This window comes from Loxodonta africana, chromosome 21, assembly GCF_030014295.1.
Source record: "Loxodonta africana isolate mLoxAfr1 chromosome 21, mLoxAfr1.hap2, whole genome shotgun sequence".
Classification (NCBI taxonomy): domain Eukaryota; kingdom Metazoa; phylum Chordata; class Mammalia; order Proboscidea; family Elephantidae; genus Loxodonta; species Loxodonta africana.
In genome coordinates this window covers 43,543,203-43,565,403 of record NC_087362.1, presented here as the reverse complement: position 1 = coordinate 43,565,403, position 22,201 = coordinate 43,543,203, and the positions used below count along the sequence as shown (strand labels likewise).

General features: G+C 38.4%; 1 protein-coding gene and 1 long non-coding RNA gene across 2 annotated transcripts in view; both read right to left on the bottom strand.

Annotated features, from left to right (window-relative positions):
• Positions 1-22,201, bottom strand: part of GLG1 (golgi glycoprotein 1) — a 164,671-nt gene that overhangs the window by 142,023 nt on the left and 447 nt on the right. The gene's annotated exons all lie outside the window — the stretch shown is intronic.
• The window catches only part of LOC135228363 (uncharacterized), a 94,003-nt gene extending 71,802 nt beyond the window's left edge, over positions 1-22,201 (bottom strand). The window contains exon 1 of the long non-coding RNA XR_010318850.1: positions 1-22,201. This exon is cut by the window's left edge and continues 42,774 nt beyond it. This is a non-coding gene — a long non-coding RNA (uncharacterized LOC135228363).

Genomic DNA, 22,201 nt, shown 5'->3' with positions numbered 1-22,201 from the left:
AATAGATGTCAACTTAGCTAGGCCACGACTGCCAGGTTCTCCACCCTTTACTGATCTGATGTGATTATTCCATATGTTGCAAATCCTAACCTCTACAATGTTAATGAGGCAGGACTCAATCTAAAGGATTAGGTTGTATTTTGAGTCACTCTCTTGAGGAACAGGACTGGAGTATAGTGAGTGTGTCCTATCTACCTCACAGGGTTACCAAGAGCAGCAAATGAGATAAGGATTTCATAGACTAAATGTTGCATGAAATAACTGGGAATATTTACGTATTTAGGGAGAAGGTTGTTAGACTTATAGTTTTAAAAGAGCAAGAATATTTGATGAATTCCTCTGTGAGATTTATGTTTGGCTCCACATTTCCCCTATTGTAAGAGTTAAGTTTTTCAGACACATTATTTCTTGTGAAACAAAATTCCCAAGTAACTTTTCACACCAAGTAGTAATCTTGTTTATTAATTAACAACCCATACGTAAATGCTCTGTATGAATGGGTAAAAGCAGCAAATAATCTACAGTGGTTCTCTTCATTTGGCCCTGGAGACAAAGAAGTCAAATGAGAAGCTGGAAAAAATTTTTTTTTTTAGGAAGACTTACAAGGTGAGAGCCCTACCCTAAAGTAACTAATTCATTATATCTTCTCCCTTTTTAACTGTAGGTTTCAAGATGATACAAAGTAAAACAATGAAATTGTCAGAAAGGCAGGTATCTTCTACACAAAAGATAAACAAGAGGAACAATTAGGTTGAACAGTATGAAACCATTTTTAAGAGTCAAAAAGATCAAATATGGCTAATTTCTTATGGTTCAATCTAATAAAAACAATGAATCCAGAAAACAACGCTTAAAGGAGAGTTGGTGCAGAGAGGGGTATTGGGCAATACTTTGGCGCAGAAAATCCCCAAATCATTGAATATAAAATCTTTACCAATAACTAACACTTACACAAGGAGCCCTGGTTGTGCAATGGTTAAGCACTCGGCTGCATATCAAAGATCACTGGTTCCCCTAGCTGCTCCACAGGAGAAAAGACCTGGAGATTTGCTCCAGTAAAGACTATAGCCTAGGAAATCCTATGAAGCAGTTTTACTCTGTTCTGTAGGGTCATTATGAGTTGGAATCGACTCTGGAACGCAACAACATTTACATATAAACCCTGTAAACTCAAAAGCTGTAACCCAGTATGCTCCAAAAACCTGTATCACTATTTGTAGGTGTGGGATATCAGAATGTTATATAGAGAGCTAATGAGCAGTAAGACTGAAGAAGTTAGGCTGAAAACATCAGGCTAAAAAATGTGAATCTGTTTCCAGAAGAGGAAGGGTACCACACCAATTTCTTCTGACTTCTGCTTTCACTGCCCTAATTTCTCCTAAGTCAGATATATCTTCAAGATGAAAACCAAAATATGTAATGGTATAAATTCTTGAAATCTCTTATATTGATAAAAAGAAACACACACACTAAAAGCTATTATCTTTATGCATAATAAACAATCAGGTCCAAATGAATCTATCAGAGTTTTAACACAAGCTTGAAGAATTTTATGGGTTTCGAAACTATTTAAAACTAACTCTGCTGTCTAATTACCTCTAAAAGAAGCTTTACATACTAAGAATATTTTGTACTGTCCTTAAAGTATGATTACATTTATTATTTATACTTTAATATAGACTACTTCATAGCCAAGAGAAAATATTTCAAACTTGGAGCAAAATAGGAGCAAAGTCCTCAGATACTACTTTCCCTCTGAAAAGTTGACGACTTTCAGGAAAATTTCAGTGATTTTTAAAAAATATTATCTGGCTTTTCAGAGGGTAAAAATGCCTTTGGTTTCTCAGGTGATAAGATAGCTATGTTTCCAGTCATTCCACTATGAAGATGGGAGGATCTGTTTTTAAAAATGAATTCGTCAGACTATCAGAACAAAATTTTCTTTTTCTTTTTAAATATGAGAGTTCAGTTTCCTTTGTCTGATAGGCAGTACCATACAATTCAAATTTAGGCATCACTGAGGCCAAAAGAACTAAATAACATTTGGCAAAACTGAATTCCTTTAACCCAAAGTATTCAGCCTTTTGCAGTCCATAATCTCAAAGTGTGCACATTTTAAATATCTGGTAAAGACTCTACAAATGTTCTTGACCTTACTACAAAGTTTTATTGAAGGGGCCTTGTAAGGATTATATAAAAAGTATGGAGAATTACAGGTGAAGTGACAACACCAAAAGCATGAGCAACGAAAGAAAAAATAAATAGGACTTCAAAATTACTTTGCTGCGACAAGGACTTTACCAACCAAGTGAAGAGACAACCTACTGAGTGGGAGAAAATACTTATATCTGATGAGTTTAATATCAAGTATATATAAAGAATTCCTAACAACTCAACAAAAAGGCAAACAACTCAATTTAAAAAATGAGCAAAGGACTTGAATAGACATTTCTCAAAAAAAGATACACAAATGACCAATAAGTACATAAAAAGATACTCAATGTTATTAGCCATTAGGGAAATGCAAACCAAAGCCACAACAGGTACCACTTCACACTCACTAGGATGGCTATGATCAAAAAAATGGAAAATAACAAGTTTTGGTGAGGATGTGGAGAAATTGGAGCCCTCATGCACTGTTCATGGGACTGTAAAATGGTGCAGTCACTGTAGAAAACAGTAAAGCAGTTTCTCAAAAAGTTAAACATAGAATGAATGACCATACGACCCAGCAATTCCACTCGTAGGTATATACTCAAGACTTGAAAGCAGGGAATCAAACAGACACTTGTACACCAACGTTCACTGCGGCATTATTCAGAATAGGCAAAGGGTGGAAACACAGCAACAGATGAATGTTGTTGTTGATGTTTTTGTTTTCAGGTGCTGTTGACTTGTTTCCAACTCACAGTGACTCTATGTACAACAGAACAAAACACTGCCCAGTCCTGCGCCATCCTCACAATCATTGTTATGCTTGAGCCCATTGTTGCAGCCACTGTGACAATCCATCTTGTTGATGTCTTCCTCTCTTTCACTGATCCTCTACTTTAACAAGCATCATGTTCTTCTCCAGGGGCTGGTCCCTCCTGATAACACATCCAAAGTACATGAGACAAAGTCTCGCCATCTTCACTTTTGCTCGTTCTGTCTGAAGTCCATAGTATATTCAATATTCTTCGTCAGCGCCGTAATTCAAAGGCATCAATTCTTCTTCAGTCTTCCGTAGTCACTGACCAGCTTTTGCATGTATATAAGGCGAATGAAAATACTATGGCTTGGGTCAGGTGCACCTTAGTCCTCAAACTGACATCTTTGTTTCTGAACACTTTAAAGAGGTCTTTTGCAGCAGATTTGCCCAATGCAATATGTAGTTTGATTTCTCGACTGCTGCTTCCATGGGCGTTGACTGTGGATCCAAGTAAAACAAAATCCTTGGCAACTTCAATCTTTTCTCCATTTATAATGATGTTGCTTACTGGCCCAGTTATGAGGATTTTTATTTTCTTTATGTTGAGGTATAATCCATGCTGAAAGCTGTAGTCTTTGATTTTCCTCAGTGAGTGCTTCAACTCCTCTTTGCTCTCCATAACAGAGGAATAGATAAACAAAATGTGGTATATCCACACAATGGAATATTAGTTAGCCATAAAGAGAAATGAAGTTCTGATACATGCTACAAGATGAACCTTGAAAACATGCTAAATTAAATAAATTCGACACAAAAGGACAAACATTTCATGATCCTACTTATATGAGATATCTAGAATAGGCAAACCATAGAGGCAAAAGTTTATTAGTGATTACTAGAGGCTGGAAAGAGCCCTGGTGGAGAAGTGGTAAAGTACCTGGCTGCTAAACGAAAGGTTGGTGCTTCAAACCTACCAGCTGCTCTGCAGAAGAAAGGTGTGGCAGTCTGCTTCTGTAAAGATTATAGCCTTGGAAACCCTATGGGGCAGTTCTACTCTGTCCTGTAGGGTTGCTATGAATCTGAATCAACTTAAGTGGCAACAGGTACCATGGCTGGGGGGTGGGGAGAATGGGGAATTATTGCTTTAGGAGTACTGAGTTTCTGTTTGGGATGATGAAAAACTTTTGGAAATGGACAGTGGTTACATAACACAGTAAATGTAATTAATGCCACTGGACATTAAACATCATTAAATAGGCAAAATTTTTGTTATATATATTTTACAATAAAATTATTAAAATAAATAACACTAGTTACAGTTTCTGGGTAGGAAATACGGCCATTATCTATAAATCAAGGAATAAGTTAAAATTATCACTGTTTCACATACACATTTTTTTATTTTTTTGTTTTTAACAAAAATACCTAACTATTGCATTAGAAAGAAAGAAATTGAAGGTTGAAGTGAGCTATATTTGAATCCAGGGCTGCCTACCACCAAAGCCCATTCTATTTTTCCCTTTACCACATTGCTTCTCCTATCACAAGTTCCACATGACTATAGGATTTTTCTGATTTTTATTTCATGTAATAAGTGTGTTAACTAGATGATACTAATTAACACGACAGATTTTGTTCATGATTAATAAATTCCATCTATGAAGTTACTGTCTACTGCGCATTCTTTATCACATTACAGGGCTGATTTGGCCAGTGTAAGAACTTTGGGAATTCTGTTACGTGACTTGAAGGCTATCTTTCTAGTTTAAAGTGAAATAATAAGTGAACACTTCCTAGGTACCAAAGCACTTTCTTTGGATTTTTAAGGTACCAAAGCACTTTCTTTGGCTTCTTTTTCTTTTGTTCTTCATATTTTTTTATTTTGCTTTTTTACTAGGCTTTTGCACTTGAATTCACTTAGAACTTACCCACATTCTCCTGGTTAATTTTTCTCACCTATCATTTCCCCCCACTGTTTATCTTGCTTATAATTTTAAATACACATCACAGTTTTGTTTTTTTTTTTTAGAAATACAAAAACGTTCTATTTTACAAGTCTACAGATCCAGGAATTCAAGTTGGTACTCATTTTCCTTATGACTCCTCCTATAGTTACACATGTTACCAAGACTTCAACAAGAGAATTTAAAAGTGCTGTAAATACCACACATTTGATCTAACAAAATTTTCTGACTTCAGTAAAATTATTAAAGCTGAATGAAAATAGATGACTGATTCTCTTAATTCGTTATTTTTAGATTCTAGTCCACACTTCTTGTTCCTCCACACTCTATTTTAATGCAGATACAAGGGTTAGTGCTGGCACAGTCCTCAGGGCCATCGCTGAGGTTCTTTTTTAAGTTTCAAATTTATCTGACTCAACCTACTGACTTCCAGTTTTATCAGAGTATTGTTGCTCTCAAGTTAATGGAACTACAGCATGCCTTACCACTCATAAACTAGGCACGCTGCATGCCTTACCACTCATAAACTAGGCACGCTGAAGATCCATCCGTTAACAAGGTTGGGAGGCATCTTAAAGTTGCCAAATTAAGAAGGTCATGATATGAGCCACCAATTTAGGAGGAGAAGAATGAAAGGTACTAAAGACCTTTTTTTCCTGATCCTTCTAACAATTTCCTTTACCATATGCCCAAACCTGTTGCAAAAGCAACTCTATGGGACTGAGTAGAATCGCCCCATAGAGTTCCCAAGGAGCACCTGATGGATTCAAACTGAAGACCTTTTGGTTAGCAGCCATAGCACTTAAACACTACACCACCAGGGTTTCCACCATATGCCCATATCATTTAATTTACCCCTCTCTTACGGTGCTCGGAAACCCTGGTGGCGTAGTGGGTAAAACTATGGCTGCTAATCAGAAGGTCAGCAGTTCAAATCCACCAGGCGCTCTTTGGAAACTCTATGGGGCAGTTCTACTCTGTTCTATAGGGTCGTAGGAGTTGGAATCAACTCGACAGCATTGGAGCTTTTTTTTTTTTAAATGGCGCTTAATACTTTAACATTTGTATTATGATTTAATACAAATATCTTTTCCTTCTTCTAGATCAGTGCAGTCTAAAAGAAATATGTGATCCACATACATAATTTTATGTTTTCTAGTAGTTATATTAAAAAACAAAATTTAAATAATTTATCTTATTTAACCAATATATCCAAAATATGGTCATTTAATCATCTAAAACTATATTGTACATCCTTTTTTTGTACTGAGTATTCTAAGTCAAGTGCGTATTTTACACTTTCAGCGCATCTCAATTCAGACTAGCTCTGTTTCGAATACTCAAAAGCCACACATGGCTGAAGACTACCACAATGAAAAATGCAGTTCTAGATTATAAATGCCTTACGGAGGGGAGCAGGGGGCAGAGTTTTTTGTTTTTTTTTTTAATGGTACTTTAGATGAAGGTTTACAGAGCAAACTAGTTTCTCATTAAACAGTATACATATTGTTTCATGACATTGGTTTACCAGCTTTCCTGTCCCATCCTGCCTTCTAGTCCTTGTCCCTGGGCTGGTGTGCCCCTTTAGTCTCATTTTATGAGCCCATCTAATCTTTGGATGAGGGGTGACCCCTGGAAGTGAGTTCATTACTGAGGTAAAAGGGTGCCCAGGGAACATTCTCTCAGGGTTTCTCCAGTCTGTCAGGCCAGGAAGTCCAGTCTTTTTTTTGTGAGTTAGATTTTGTTCTACATTTTTCTCCAGCTCTATCTGGGACCCTCTATTGTGACCCCTGTCAGAGCAGTCAGTGGTGGTAGCTGGGCACCATCTAATTATACTGGACTCAGTCTGGTGGAAGCCACGGCAAATGTGGTCCATTAGCCTTTTGGACTCATCTTTCCCTTGTATCTTTAGTTTTCTTCATTCTCCCTTGCTCCCGAAGGGGTGAGACCAGTGGAATAACTTAGATGACTCCTCACAGGCTTTTAAGACCCCAGATACTACTCACCAAAGTAGAACGTAGAACATTTTCTTTATAAACTATGTTATGCCAATTGAGCTAGATGTTCCCTGAGACCATGGTCTCCACAGCTCTCAGCCCAGCAATTTGGTCCCTCAAGTAGTTTAGATGTGTCTATGGAACTTCTATGACCTTGCCTTATAAAGCTGTGCTGGCTTCCCCAGTACTGTGTATTGTCTTCCCCTTCACCAAAGTTACCACTTATCTATTGTGTATTTAGTGTTTTTCCATCTCCACCCCTCCTCTCTCATAACCATCGAAGATTTTCTTTTTTGTGTAAACCTTTTCATGAGTTTTTACAGTAGTGGTCTCATACAATATTGGGACAAAGTTATCTTACAGTTGGACAGACTTGCTTTCAAATATAAGTTCTATTACTTAGTGGCTCTGAGTTACTTAACCTCAGTTTGCTCGTTTACATCTCTTGGGATTAAATGAGATATAACGCCTAGAATACATCTGGCACCTTAGGAAATGACACATAGAAAGCCCTTGATAAATGCTAACTATTATCATATATTTGCATCCTCCAACACCAAGCACAGTGTCTTGCGTATAGTAGGTATTCAATAAATGTTTGTTGAAGGATGAAAAATTAATTTGCATGACAGTCTATAAGCCATTTTAACTGTTTCTTTTTAAAATACATAAATATTTCATGTAAACAAGATTTTTTTTGGATTGCTGCTGACTAAATTAGTTTTGAACGCATTAGAAAAAATGGACAAAAGAGAAATGTAACATTTCATCTTTTAGAATGTTCAAGTATTTTATTTCCTTCCAAAGAACAATGAATTATTAAGCAACTATATATTATAAAGCACTCTTAGCAAGAAGCTTCTTAAAAAGTATTTGCTGTAAATGACAGTGTTATTTTACTGGACAAAAAAAACCTATTGCCTTCGAGTCGACTCCGACTCATCGCAACTCTATAGGACAGAGTAGAACTGCCACTGAGTTTCGAAGGAGTGCCTGGTGCATTCGAACTGCTGACCTTTTGGTTAGCAGATGCAGTTCTTAACCACTGTACAACCAGGGTTTCCAATTTACGGGACATTCTCAATTATTATCTGCAGGAAAATTTTTATGTCAGGTTGGGTTAAAAACACATTCCATTTCTGGGTTTTGCTTGTATAACCAGCCAGTGATGCATGTAAGACCCTTTACGATCTGAAACTGGAATACCTCTCAAACTCTACTTCTGTCAGTATAGCCTCCTTAACTCCTCAAAGCATCTTCCCTTTTCACCTCCCTTGCACATTCTCTCTATTCTCACAGATCGCAGAGTCCCAAATCATCAGACCTGGAAGGATCTTAAGAGATAATTAGTTTGGGTGTTTTCCAAAGCATGTAACACTGGTGGCATGCGAGATTATTTGAAGTAGTATTTGTTAATATTGTATATTTTAGTGATCACATATTTAATGTACATTAGAGAAATGTATACCACATCAAATTCATGATTTTATGTATAGCCTCACTTAGAAGTAGACAATTGCTACTTAAGGAAAAAAAGTGATATGATTTTTAAGCTAAGAGTAGCAGCACTGGGTTCCAGCCAGATCTTTGGAATCATAATCCTGTGCTCTTTTTGCTGCTCTAAAGAACTTACTACCTGTATGATATCAAGTGATTAACACTCTCTTATACAAATGTTTGTTTATCACAATCTCATTTATCAAACCAACTGTAAGTAATGGTGGTATCTTAAAAGTACTAGTGTTCTTCCACAATGATAGGTGCATAATACCAAATTAAAAAAAAAAAATTGTCCTCCTATTATGCGCCACTGGGCCACCAGGGCTCCAGGTGCATAATAGGAGATCAATAATGGCTTGATTATGTGGTTAGATTGCCTCCAACCACTAAGAGTTAGCATAGGAGGAAATTTCATATTGGCTCAAACAAAACAATTATATCTGAAAGCCAAATTGCTTTAATTGCTGTTTGGTATTATTATTCACACTCCTCCTCCCCCCCCCCATAAACGGGTACACACAAACTATACAATATAAACAAATAGAGAATACATGCAGGAAACAATTCACAGAGGTTAAATAACAGGTACCTCATAAATTGTACTCTTACATACCTCTCATTTAACACATCAGGAAACTGAGACTCAGAATGGTAAAATGACTTGCCCATGGTCATACAATTAGTTAATGGCAGTGCCAGCTCTAACCTCAGTTCACTTTCTGCTGTTTTATGGATTCGATACAAAGAGCAGTGAAATATATCTAAATTTTCCCGTTATACTACTACAAATCCTGTTTAAGGTAAATTGGGACTTGAAAATTTTTTCATTAAGCAGAAATTCTGCTCTTGATGGACTCAGACAAGTAATTAAATTAGTTTTGTCTCATAATGCTGGTCTGTCTTCCTGAGAAATCCATGATACTTCAATGCATAAGAGTTGTTGCCACTCAAAAACATACCTCGCTCATGGATAGGACAACTCAACACTGTAAAAATGTCCATTCTGCCCAAAATGACCTATAGATACAACGCAATCCCAATCCAAATACCCGTGACATTTTTTAATGAGATGGAGAAACAAACCACCAACTTCATATGGAAGGGAAAGAGGCCCCAAATAAGTAAACCATTACTGAAAAAGAAGAACAAAGTGGGAGACCTCACACTACCTGATTTTAGAACATATTATACCACCACGGTAGTTAAAACAGCTTGGTACTGGTACAACAACAGATACATAGACCAATGGAACAGAACGGAGAATCCAGACATAAATCCATCTACATATGAGCAGATGATATTTGACAAAGGCCCAAAGTCTGTTAAATGGGGAAAAGACAGTCTCTTTAACAAATGGTGCTAGCATAACTGGATATCCATGTGCAAAAAAATGAAACAAGACCCATACCTCACACCATGCATACAAACTAACTCAAAATGGATCAAAGACCTAAATATAAAATCTAAAATAATAAAGTTCATGGAAGAAAAAATAGGAACAACGCTACGAGCCCTAATACATGGCAGAAACAGTATATGAAACGTTACTAGAAATGCACAAACAGCCAAAGAGAAATTAGATAACCAGGAGCTCCTAAAAGTCAAACACCTATGCTCATCCAAAGATTTCACTAAAAGAGTAAAAAAATTACCTACAGATTGGGAAAGAGTTTTTAGCTATGACATTTTCGATGAGCGGCTGATCTCTAAAATCTACATGTTACTACAAAAACTCCACTACAAAAAGACAAATAACCCATTTAAAAAGTGGGCAAAAGATATGAACAGGCACTTCACTAAAGACATTCAGGTAGCTAACAGATACGTGAGGAAACGCTCAAGATCATTAGCCATTAGAGAAATGCAAATCAAAACTACAATGAGATTCCATCTCACTCCAACAAGGTTGGCATTAATCCAAAAAACACAAAATAATAAATGTTGGAGAGGTTGTGGAGAGACTAGAACACTTATACACTGCTGGTGGGAATGTAAAATGGTACAACCACTTTGGAAATTGATTTGGCACTTCCTCAAAAACGGAGAAATAGAACTACCATATGATCCAGCAATCCCACTCCTTGGAATATATCCTAGAGAAGTAAGGGCTGTTACACCAACAGATATAGCCACACCCATGTTCAAAACAGCACTATTTACAACAGCAAAAAGATGGAAGCAACCAAGGTGCCCATCAATGGATGAATGGGTAAATAAATTATGGTATATTCACGCAATGGAATATTATGCATCTATAAAGAACAACGATGAATCTGTGAAACATTTCATTCCATGGAGGAATCTGAAAGGCATTATGCTGAGTGAAATTAGTCAGTTGCAAAAGGACAAATATTCTATGAGACCACTATTATAAGAAGTCAAGAAACAGTTTAAACAGAGAAGAAAATATTCTTTGATGGTTACGAGAGGGGGAGGAAGGGAGGGAGGGAGGTGGGATTCACTAATTAGATAGTAGACAAGAACCAATTTAGGTGAAGGGAAGGACAACACACAGTACAGGAGAAGTCAGCACAACTGGACTAAACCAAAAGCAAAGAAGTTCCTGAATAAACCAAACGCTTCAAAGGCCAGCGTAACAGGGGCGGGGGTTTGGGGACCCTGGTTTCAGAGGATATCCAGGTCAACTGGCATAATAAAAACCATTAAGAAAACATTCTGCATCTCATTTTGGAGGGTGGCATCTGAGGTCTTAAACACTTGCAAGGGACCATCTAAGATGCAACAATTGCTCTCAACCCACATGGAGCAAAGGAAAATGAAGAACACCAAAGACACAAGGTAAATATGAGCCCAAGAGTCAGAATGGGCCACATAAATCAGACACTACATCAGCCTGAGACCAGAAGAACTAGATGGTGCCTGGCTATAACCGATGACTGCCATGACAGGGAACACAACGGAGAATCCCTGAAGGAGCAGGAGAGCAGTGGGATGTAGACCCCAAATTCTCGTAAAAAGACCAGACTCAATGGTCTGACTGTGACCAGAGGAACCCCAGAGGTCATGGTCTCCAGACCTTCTGTTAGCCCAAGACAGGAACCATTCCTGAAGCCAACTCTTCAGACAGGGATTGGACTGGACTATAAGACAGAAAATGATACTGGTGAGGAGTGGGCTTCTTGGATCAAGAAGACACATGAGACTATGTGTGGAGCTCCACTCTGGAGCGAAGATGTGAAGGCCTAGGGGAAAAGAAGCTGGCTGAATAAACACGGGGTGGAGGGAAGAAATGTGCTTTCTCACTGGGGGAGAGCAACTAGGAGTATATAGCAAGGTGTATATAAGGTTTTTCCGCCAGGTGCTCCTTGGAAACTCTATCAGGCAGTTCTACTCTGTCCCCTATAGGGTTGCTATGAGTCAGATTTGACTCGACGGCAGTGGGTTTGGTTTTGGTTTTTATATAAGGTTTTATATGAGAGACTGACTTGATTTGTAAACTTTCACTTAAAGCACAATAAAAATATAAACAGAAAAAAAAGAAGACAAAGAAAAGTTGCCACTTACAAAATAAATTACTTTTAACTGTACCAACGGGGGCGGGGCGGGGGGAAAGAGTTGTTGCCACTCGATTGTTCCTGGTAGTGAAGAAAAAAGGATCCTATTTTCAGGTGACTCTTCTTGTTTTGTGTCCATTTTACAAACCCCTGACATTCTCAGCAGTCACATATTTCCCTAGCTGTAACCATCCATATGGAAAGGGTATAGACATTCAAGTCAAGGAGAATTTGCTGAATACCAGCTCTATCACTTAGAATATAATCTTGGACAAATTACTTCATCTCTTTAAGCTTGTTTCTCAACTGAAGTAAAATAATACTATCCATTTCACAGGACTATCAAGAGTATTAAAAGAGATGACAAAGATAGTATTGTACACTATCTCAGATATACAATTAAGAGAAAGATCAAAAATAGAAAAAGGAAAATATTCACCTATGAGTTGAAAGTAGGTTTACGCTTGTAATACTGAAATGTTAATTCCTTGTCAATACATAAGATAGCCCATCTTAAATATTTACAAAACAGTCACTCTGTGCATAGTACTTAGTGATCCTTAAAGTTAAAATCTGACAATAACATGCCAAGAGAGGGTACCAAGAAATTCAGAAGAAATATTTCATGATGCTTATAAATAAGTACTATGAAAGAACAGTTAGATTCTAGGTTTTTGTTTTTCTTTTAAGTTCTTATCAGAGACATATATTGACATACTTTTGAGTGAAATGACATGGCATCTAGGGTTTGCTTTAAAATATTCCAGCTTCCGAAACCCTGCACCGAAATAAATAAATAAAGTGGTAGGGATAGCTGAAGAAGCTGGGTGATGTAAACTTGGGGATTCATATTATACCATTGTACTCCTGCCTATGTTTGAAAATTTCTATATCGAAAAGTTTTTTTTTTTTTTTTTATTTCTTTAACTCTAACAAGAAACCTAAGGAAAACTATAAACATCACAAATAAACTTCTAGGAAATCAACTGTCTCCATCTAAAACTTCTAAGTACTAAATACTACTGGCTATTTCAGCCAAGAATACATAAAGTATTAAAATTATCCTCAATATAAAACGTCTTTATCTCTTTATAACATTTTAGAGAGCAGTATCTTCTTTTTTGGGGGTGTTTCTACACCTTCGCCTGGTAGAACATAGAACAGCCTGGGGAATATTTTTCCTTTCTCTCCTGTTTTCTAATTATATCTTTCATATAACTAGAACTACTATATATATGTATACATATATATATACACACATATATATACAAAATACTGGGTTTATATAAAAAATAAAATAACCAGCACTACTACCGCACCATTACTGCTATTAGAACTACTATTAATAGTGGGCCATTGTGTATACTAGTCCTTTTTAAAAGCATGACTCATCTGAGAAGGTTAAAAAAAGAAGAATCCCACACACAACACATACCTTCAAAATAATGACCAAAACGACCAAGGAAAAGCTGTGATCTATAGCCTACATGCAGTTTATGTTACAACTTATACACAGATTTTTAGTTGGTTCACATATGATGTATTAGATAAATAGAAAATATCTGTTGAAATTACTCAAAAGTAATCATAAATATCTTTAAGTAAATTTTGTGAGTGAATTACTATACAAATTTGACCACCACGGTAGAGTGAACCTTGAAAGATTTAACCTTAAGATTTAACCTAACACTATATGCACCCACACTGTTTCTAAATAAAAATGCGGTTTAGTATGCTGCCATGTAAATATTCACATGCTCTGCCTTGTCATAATTCTAACAGCAAGTACAGAGAACAATCTTCCTTGAATTTGTATTCAAAAGAATAAAAAAGCACACTATCGACTTCCCTATCGAATAGTCCTATATATCGAACAGTAAGCACAAAATTTATTAGATACATTTCTCCTCAAATGTGTCTAGCTAAATTCTTTAATTATGTGATGCTACTTCAAACACAAAAATCAGGCTTAATTCTCAAACTAAGTGGAATAAAATTTTATTTTGCAGTCTTTAAAGAAAAAAAGGTTTAAAAATAAAGTCACCTCCTGGATGCCCTTTATCACCGCTCTTATTCAACATTGTGCTAGAGGTACTAGCCAGAGCAATTAGGCTAGACAAAGAAATAAAAGGCATCCGGATTGGCAAGGAGGAAGTAAAATTATCTCTATTCGCAGATGACATGATCTTATACACAGAAAACCCTAAGGAATCCTCCAGAAAACTACTGAAACTAATAGAAGAGTTTGGCAGAGTCTCAGGTTATAAGATAAACATACAAAAATCACTTGGATTCCTCTACATCAACAAAAAGAACATCAAAGAGGAAATCACCAAATCAATACCATTCACAGTAGCCCCCAAGAAGATAAAATACTTAGGAATAAATCTTACCAAGGATGTAAAAGACCTATACAAAGAAAACTATAAAACTCTGCTACAAGAAATTCAAAAGGACACACTTAAATGGAAAAACATACCCTGCTCATGGATAGGAAGACTTAACATAGTAAAAATGTCTATTCTACCAAAAGCCATTTATACATACAACGCACTTCCAATCCAAATACCAATGTCATACTTTAAGGGAATAGAGAAACAAATCACTAATTTCATATGGAAAGGAAAGAACCCCCGGATAAGCAAAACATTACTGAAAAAGAAGAAGAAAGTGGGAGGCCTCACCCTACCTGATTTCAGAACCTATTATATAGCTACAGTAGTCAAAACAGCCTGGTACTGGTACAACAACAGGCACATAGACCAATGGAACAGAATTGAGAATCCAGATATAAATCCATCCATTTATGAGCAGCTGATATTTGACAAAGGACCAGTGTCAGTCAATTGGGGAAATAATAGTCTTTTTAACAAACGGTGCTGGCATACCTGGATATCCATTTGCAAAAGAATGAAACAGGACCCATACCTCACACCATGCACAAAAACTAACTCCAAGTGGATCAAAGACCTAAACATAAAGACTAAAACGATAAAAATCATGGAAGAAAAAATAGGATCTACCCTAGGAGCCCTAATACAGGGCATAAACAGAATACAAAACATTGCCAAAAATGATGAAGAGAAACCAGATAACTGGGAGCTCCTAAAAATCAAACACCTATGTTCATCTAAAGACTTCACCAAAAGAGTAAAAAGACCACCTACAGACTGGGAAAGAATATTCAGCTATGACATCTCAGACCAGCACCTGATCTCTAAAATCTACATGATTCTGTCAAAACTCAACCACAAAAAGACAAACAACCCAATCAAGAAGTGGGCAAAGGATATGAACACACATTTCACTAAGGAAGATATTCAGGCAGCCAACAGATACATGAGAAAATGCTCTCGATCATTAGTCATTAGAGAAATGCAAATTGAAACTACGATGAGATTCCATCTGACACCAACTAGACTGGCATTAATTCAAAAAACACAAAATAATAAATGTTGGAGAGGCTGCGGAGAGACTGGAACTCTCATACACTGCTGGTGGGGTTGTAAAATGGTACAACCACTTTGGAAATCCATCTGGCGTTATCTTAAACAGTTAGAAATAGAACTACCATACAACCCAGAAATCCCACTCCTCGGAATATACCCTAAAAATACAAGACCCTTCACACAAACAGATATATGCACACCCATGTTTATTGCAGCTCTGTTTACAATAGCAAAAAGCTGGAAGCAACCAAGATGTCCATCAACGGACGAATGGGTAAATAAATTGTGGTATATTCACACAATGGAATACTACGCATCGATAAAGAACAGTGACGAATCTCTGAAACATTTCATAACGTGGAGGAATCTGGAAGGCATTATGCTGAGTGAAATGAGTCAGTTGCAAAAGGACAAATATTGTATAAGACCACTATTATAAGATCTTGAGAAATAGAAAAAACGGAAAAGAACACATACTTTTGTGGTTACAAAGGGGGGAGGGAGGGAGGGAGAGGGCTTTTTATTGATCAATCTGTAGATGGGAACTGCTTTGGGTGAAGGGAAAGACAACACTCAAAACAAGGAAGGTCAGCCTAATTGGACAGGATTAAAAGTAAAGAGGTTTCCGAGATAAAATGAAAGCTTCAAAGGATAGCGAAGCAGGGGCTGGGGTCTGGGGAACTTGGTTTGAGAGGACTTCTAAATCAATGGGCAAAACAATTCTATTATGAAAACACTCTGCATCCCACTTTGAATTGTGGCACCTGGGGTCCTAAATGCCAACAAGCAGCCATCTAAAATACATTAATTGGTCTCAACCCACCTGGAGCAAAGGCAAAGGAAGAACACCAAGGTCACACGACAACTAAGAACCCAAGAGACAGACAGGGCCATATGAACCAGAGACCTACATTATCCTGAGACCAGAAGAACTAGTTGGTGCCCAGCCACAATCGATGTCTGCCCTGTCAGGGAACACAACAGACAACTCCTGAGGGAGCAGGAGACCAATGGGATGCAGACCCCAAATTCTCATTAAAAGACCACACCTAATGGTATGATTGCGACTAGAGGAATCCCAGAGACAATGCTCCCCAGAACTTCTGATGGCACAGGACAGGAACCATCCCCGAAGACAAATCATCAGGCATGAAAAGGACTGGTCAGTGGGGGGGAGAGAGATACTGATGAAGAGTGAGCTAATTAAATCAGGTGGACACAGGAGAGTGTGTTGGCAACTCTTGACTGGAGGGGGGATGGGAAGATAGAGAGAGAGGGAAGAAGGTAAAATTGGCACGAAACGAGAGACTGTAAGGGCTGACTCAATAGGGGGAGAGCAAGTGGGAGAAGGGAGTAAGATGTATGTAAACCTACATGTGACAGACTGATTGGAATGGTAAATGTTCACTTGAAGCTTAATAAAAATTTATAAAAAAAAAAAAAAGGCATCCGGATTGGCAAGGAGGAAGTAAAATTATCTCTATTCGCAGATGACATGATCTTATACACAGAAAACCCTAAGGAATCCTCCAGAAAACTACTGAAACTAATAGAAGAGTTTGGCAGAGTCTCAGGTTATAAGATAAACATACAAAAATCACTTGGATTCCTCTACATCAACAAAAAGAACATCAAAGAGGAAATCACCAAATCAATACCATTCACAGTAGCCACCAAGAAGATAAAATACTTAGGAATAAATCTTACCAAAGATGTAAAAGACCTATACAAAGAAAACTACAAAACACTAGTGCAAGAAACTAAAAAGGACCTACTTAAGTGGAAAAACATACCTTGCTCATGGAGAGGAAGACTAAACATAGTAAAAATGTCTATTCCACCAAAAGCCATCTATACATACAATGCACTTCCGATCCAAATTCCAATGACATTTTTTAATGTGATGGAGAAACAAATCACCAACTTCATATGGAAGGGAAAGAAGCCCCAGATAAGTAAAGCATTACTGAAAAAGAAGAAGAAAGTGGGAGGCCTCACTCTACCTGATTTTAGAACCTATTGCACACCCACAGTAGTCAAAACAGCCTGATACTGGTACAACAACAGACACATAGACCAATGGAACAGAATTGAGAACCCCGATATAAATCCATTCACATATGAGCAGCTGATATTTGACAAAGGCCCAGTGTCAGTTAATTGGGGAAAAGATCGTCTTTTTAATAAATGGTGCTGGCATAACTGGATGTCCATTTGCAAAAAAATGAAACAGGACCCACACCTCACACCATGCATAAAAACTAACTCCAAGTGGATCAAAGACCTAAACATAAAGACTAAAATGATAAAGATCATGGAAGAAAAAATAGGGACGTTGGGAGCCCTAATACAAGGCATAAACAGAATACAAAACATTACCAAAAATGATGAAGAGAAACCAGATAACTGGGAGCTCCTAAAAATCAAACACCTATGCTCATCTAAAGACTTCACCAAAACAGTAAAAAGACCACCTACAGATTGGGAAAGAATTTTCTGCTATGACATCTCCGACCAGCGCCTGATCTCTAAAATCTATATGATTCTGTTAAAACTCAACCACAAAAAGACAAACAACCCAATCAAAAAGTGGGCAAAAGATATGAACACGCACTTCACTAAAGAAGATATTCAGGCAGCTAAAAGATACATGAGAAAATGCTCTCGATCATTAGCTATTAGAGAAACGCAAATTGAAACTACAGATGAGATTCCATCTCACTCCAACAAGGCTGGCATTAATCCAAAAAACACAAAATAATAAATGTTGGAGAGGCTGCAGAGACATTGGAACTCTTATACACTGCTGGTGGGAATGTAAAATGGTACAACCACTTTGGAAATCTATCTGGGGTTCTCTTAAAAAGTTAGAAATAGAACTACCATACAACCCAGAAATCCCACTCCTCGGAATATACCCTAGAGAAGAGCCTTTACACGAACAGATACATGCACACCCATGTTTATTGCAGCTCTGTTTACAGTAGCAGAAAGCTGGAAGCAACCAAGGTGTCCATCAACGGAGGAATGGTTAAATAAATTGTGGTATATTCACACAATGGAATACTACGCATCGATAAAGAACAGTGACGAGCCTGTGAAACATTTCATAAAATGGAGGAACCTGAAAGGCATTATGCTGAGCGAAATTAGTCAGAGGCAAAAGGACAAATATTGTATAAGACCACTATTATAAGATCTTGAGAAATAGTATAAACTGAGAAGAACACATACTTTTGTGGTTACAAGAGGGGGAGGGAGGGAGGGTGGGAGGGTGTGAGAGGGTTATTCACTGATTAGTTAGTAGATAAGAACTACTTTAGGTGATGGGAAGGACAATACTCAATACACAGAAGGTCAGCTCAACTGGACTGGACCAAAAGCAAAGAAGTTTCCAGGATAAACTGAAGGCTTCAAAGGTCATCGGAGCAAGGGCGGGGGTTTGGGGACTATGGCTTAAGGGGACTTCTAAGCCAATTGGCAAAATAATACTATTATAAAACATTCTGCATCCCACTTTGAAATGTGGTGTCTGGGGTCTTAAATGCTAACAAGTGGCCATCTAAGATGCATCAATTGGTCTCAACCCACCTGCATCAAAGGAGAAGGAAGAACACCAAGGTCACAGGATAACTATGAGCCCAAGAGACAGGAAGGGCCACATGAACCAGAGACTTACATCATCCTGAGATCAGAAGAACTAGATGGTGTCCAGCCACAACCGATGACTGCCCTGACAGGGAGCACAACAGAGAACACCTAAGGCAGCAGAACAGTGGGATGCAGACCCCAAATTCTCATAAAAAGATCAGACTTAATGGTCTGACTGAGACTAGAGGAATCCCAGCGGTCATGGTCCCCAAACCTTCTGTTGGCCCAGGATAGGAACCATTTCCGAAGACAACTCATCAGACATGGAAGAGACTGGACAATGTGTTGGAGAGAGATGCTGATGAAGAGTGAGCTACTTGTATCAGGTGGACACTTGAGACTGTGTTGGCATCTCCTGTCTGGAGGGGAGATGGGAGGGAAGAGAGGGTTAGAAACTGGCAAAATTGTCACAAAAGGAGAGACTGGAAGGGCTGACTCATTAGGGGGAGTGTAAGTGGGAGTATGGAGTAAGGTGTATATGAACTTATATGTGACAGACTGACTTGATTTGTAAGCGTTCACTTAAAGCTCAATAAAAATTATTAAAAAATAAAAATAAAGTCACCTCCTGAAGAATGCACACAGGTGTTTACTGTACTCTTCTTTCAATTTTTCTGTATATAAAATTGAATAGAAATTCATTAAATTGGAAATTTTGGACACCCCTACCGAAAGAAATACTTCCACTTCTAATTTACCCAATACTTTAGGGTCACTGAGTCGGAATCAGCTAAATAGCAATGTTTTTGTTTTGTTTTTTTAAATAGGGTCACTATGAGCCGGAATCAACTTGACGGCAAAGGGTTTGGTTTTTTTTTTCCCCTGGAGTATAAAACTGCCTCTATTAGCTTACTTCCCTAAGTCACTCTACATTTTATATTGAGTCTCTAATCGGTGGAAAGCACTACATTTGGTACTCAGGAAAGTGATAAAGGAAATACAGTACCTACCCTAGTAACAGAAACCCTGGTAGCGTAGCGGTTAAGTGCTACAGCTGCTAACCTAAAAGTTGGACAGTTCGAATCCACCAGGGGCTCCTTGGAAACTCTACGGGGGCAGTTCTACCCTGTCCTATAGGGTCACTATAAGTCAATCCACTCGATGCCAGCGGATTTGGTTTTTGGTTTGGACCCTAGTACTGGAAACCCTGGTGGCCTAGTGGTTAAGACCTACAGCTGCTAACCAAAAGGTCAATAGTTTGAATCCACCAGGTGCTCCTTGGAAAGGTAGTTCTACTCTGTCCTACAGGGTCATTATGAGTCGGAACAGACTTGAGGGCAATGGGTTTTTTACCCTAGTATCTACCGTTAACGAGTTGCTATATCATCCCCATAAAGGAAGAAAAATGCTGTTACTGAAATGATGTCCTTGCTGGGAATTTTACAATCAATGGCAGAGCTAGGACTAAATTTCCAGACCAGGTTCTTAAAAAAAAAAAAAGAACACTAAAGTACCCAATAAATTAAACAGGCTCCAAAATTAGTCAAATCTAAGTTATTTACAGATAATGTATACGGCTACTCACTTCCACATGTAACACTGTGGAAGCCTGCTGGATGTTTCCAACGTCCCTAATGTGCTCAAAGGAAGGGACATGCATTCCTTGAATGGGCCACATTTTGGCACTTTCTCTAATAATGTCCTGTTTCTTCTAGAAGCCACTGAGGCCTTTGGTCACCAATATTATTACCCTATGTTAAGGAAGCAACTTCTGTATCCTCAAAGACCAAACAGAAAATTCCAAAAAGCCTGGTAGAGTTAAGAATCTTGTAGCTTCTAGAAGAGCAACTCAAGTATAAAGAATGGCAAGGGATTATTAGCCTTTTAGTCTTTGAGCTGTAGATGAGAAGTCATCTAAGGCCCCTATTTCTAGTGGTTCTGGAAACTTCCTCCCTCTCTGTCTCCTGATTATCTGTGTCTTTTCTGAATTATTTTTGAATTATTCTGCATACAGCAACTCTCACAATGGGATGAAGTGGACGAAACTGCCAAGAGTAGCAATTTTCTACAAACCTGTGGTCTTCCTGTGGCCTCGAATACCTTGGACAATTCTGGTGACACAATTTTCTAAATGAAACCGTACCAAGCAACAGCTTTATTCTATTTGTCAATCTCTGGGGCTAATAATGTACGTTTAAGCACCGGACTACTAGTAGAAAGGCTTGCGGTTCAAATTCCCCCAGAGGTGCCTCAGAAGTAAGGCCTGGTAATCTGCTTCTCAAAATGTTACAGCCTTGAAAACCATATAGAGCAGTTCTACGCTGCACACGTGGGGTGGGTCACCACTAGTCTGAATCCACTCACAGGCAACTAGCAACATCATCTTTTGAAAAAGTATCCCTATCAGACCTGCTCCCCAGTTTTGAGAACTGTCAAACACGTGCTTATGTCTGTAGCAATAAATCTAGAAAAATAATTTCAAATGTCACTAAGCCGAATCACATCAAACAATAGCAAATCTAGATCTCATTAAGAGTTACCGTTAAAATCATATTCAGACGTCAGAAAGGCAAGCCCCCAAGGCCCAATCACAAATACTGTGTAGTATTACAGCTTCAAATGCTGCCCCAACCTTTCACGCTTTAGGGTTCCAAGTCACTTGGCGTAATAGCTTAAACATAGATTCACTACAAGCTGACCAAAAGAAGTGAAGCACAAAAGGCATACATTAGTTTCAGCACCAGAGAAATAAACACGGGGTGAAGAATGGGGTAAAGACAGTAAATCCTCCTGCTGACTACAACACACATCAGAACAGAACCGAAGTTACCTAAAAAACCTTATCCACTGCCAACAAGCAGCCGATCATTCTTTAACAGTTTAAGTACGCCAACCATTTTTCAGGTATAAACGTATTGCTGCGAATTGCCCAAGTCTAAACGGAATGGCAAAATCCTAAGCCGGTCTTCGGCAAAGAGCCACTCTGCACTGAGCATCACACAAAAGACAGGAGCAAACAAACACGCTCTGGGCCTTCGCCGATCGAGGCGAGTTGGGATCTACGTTCCAGACCCCGGCACCAGGAAGGGAAAAAGGAGCCAAGGAACGGAGGGGTGGGGTGGGATCCTCTTGCCCACATGCGCCAGGGAGTGAGAGGCAGGGAGGAAAGGATCGAGCGCGGCAAGGAGGAAGCGAAGCAGCAGCAGACCAGCGTCAGCGCCTTCCAAGGCCGGCGACACCCTCGGGCCTGCACCAGGCCAGGCCCTCCCGGCCC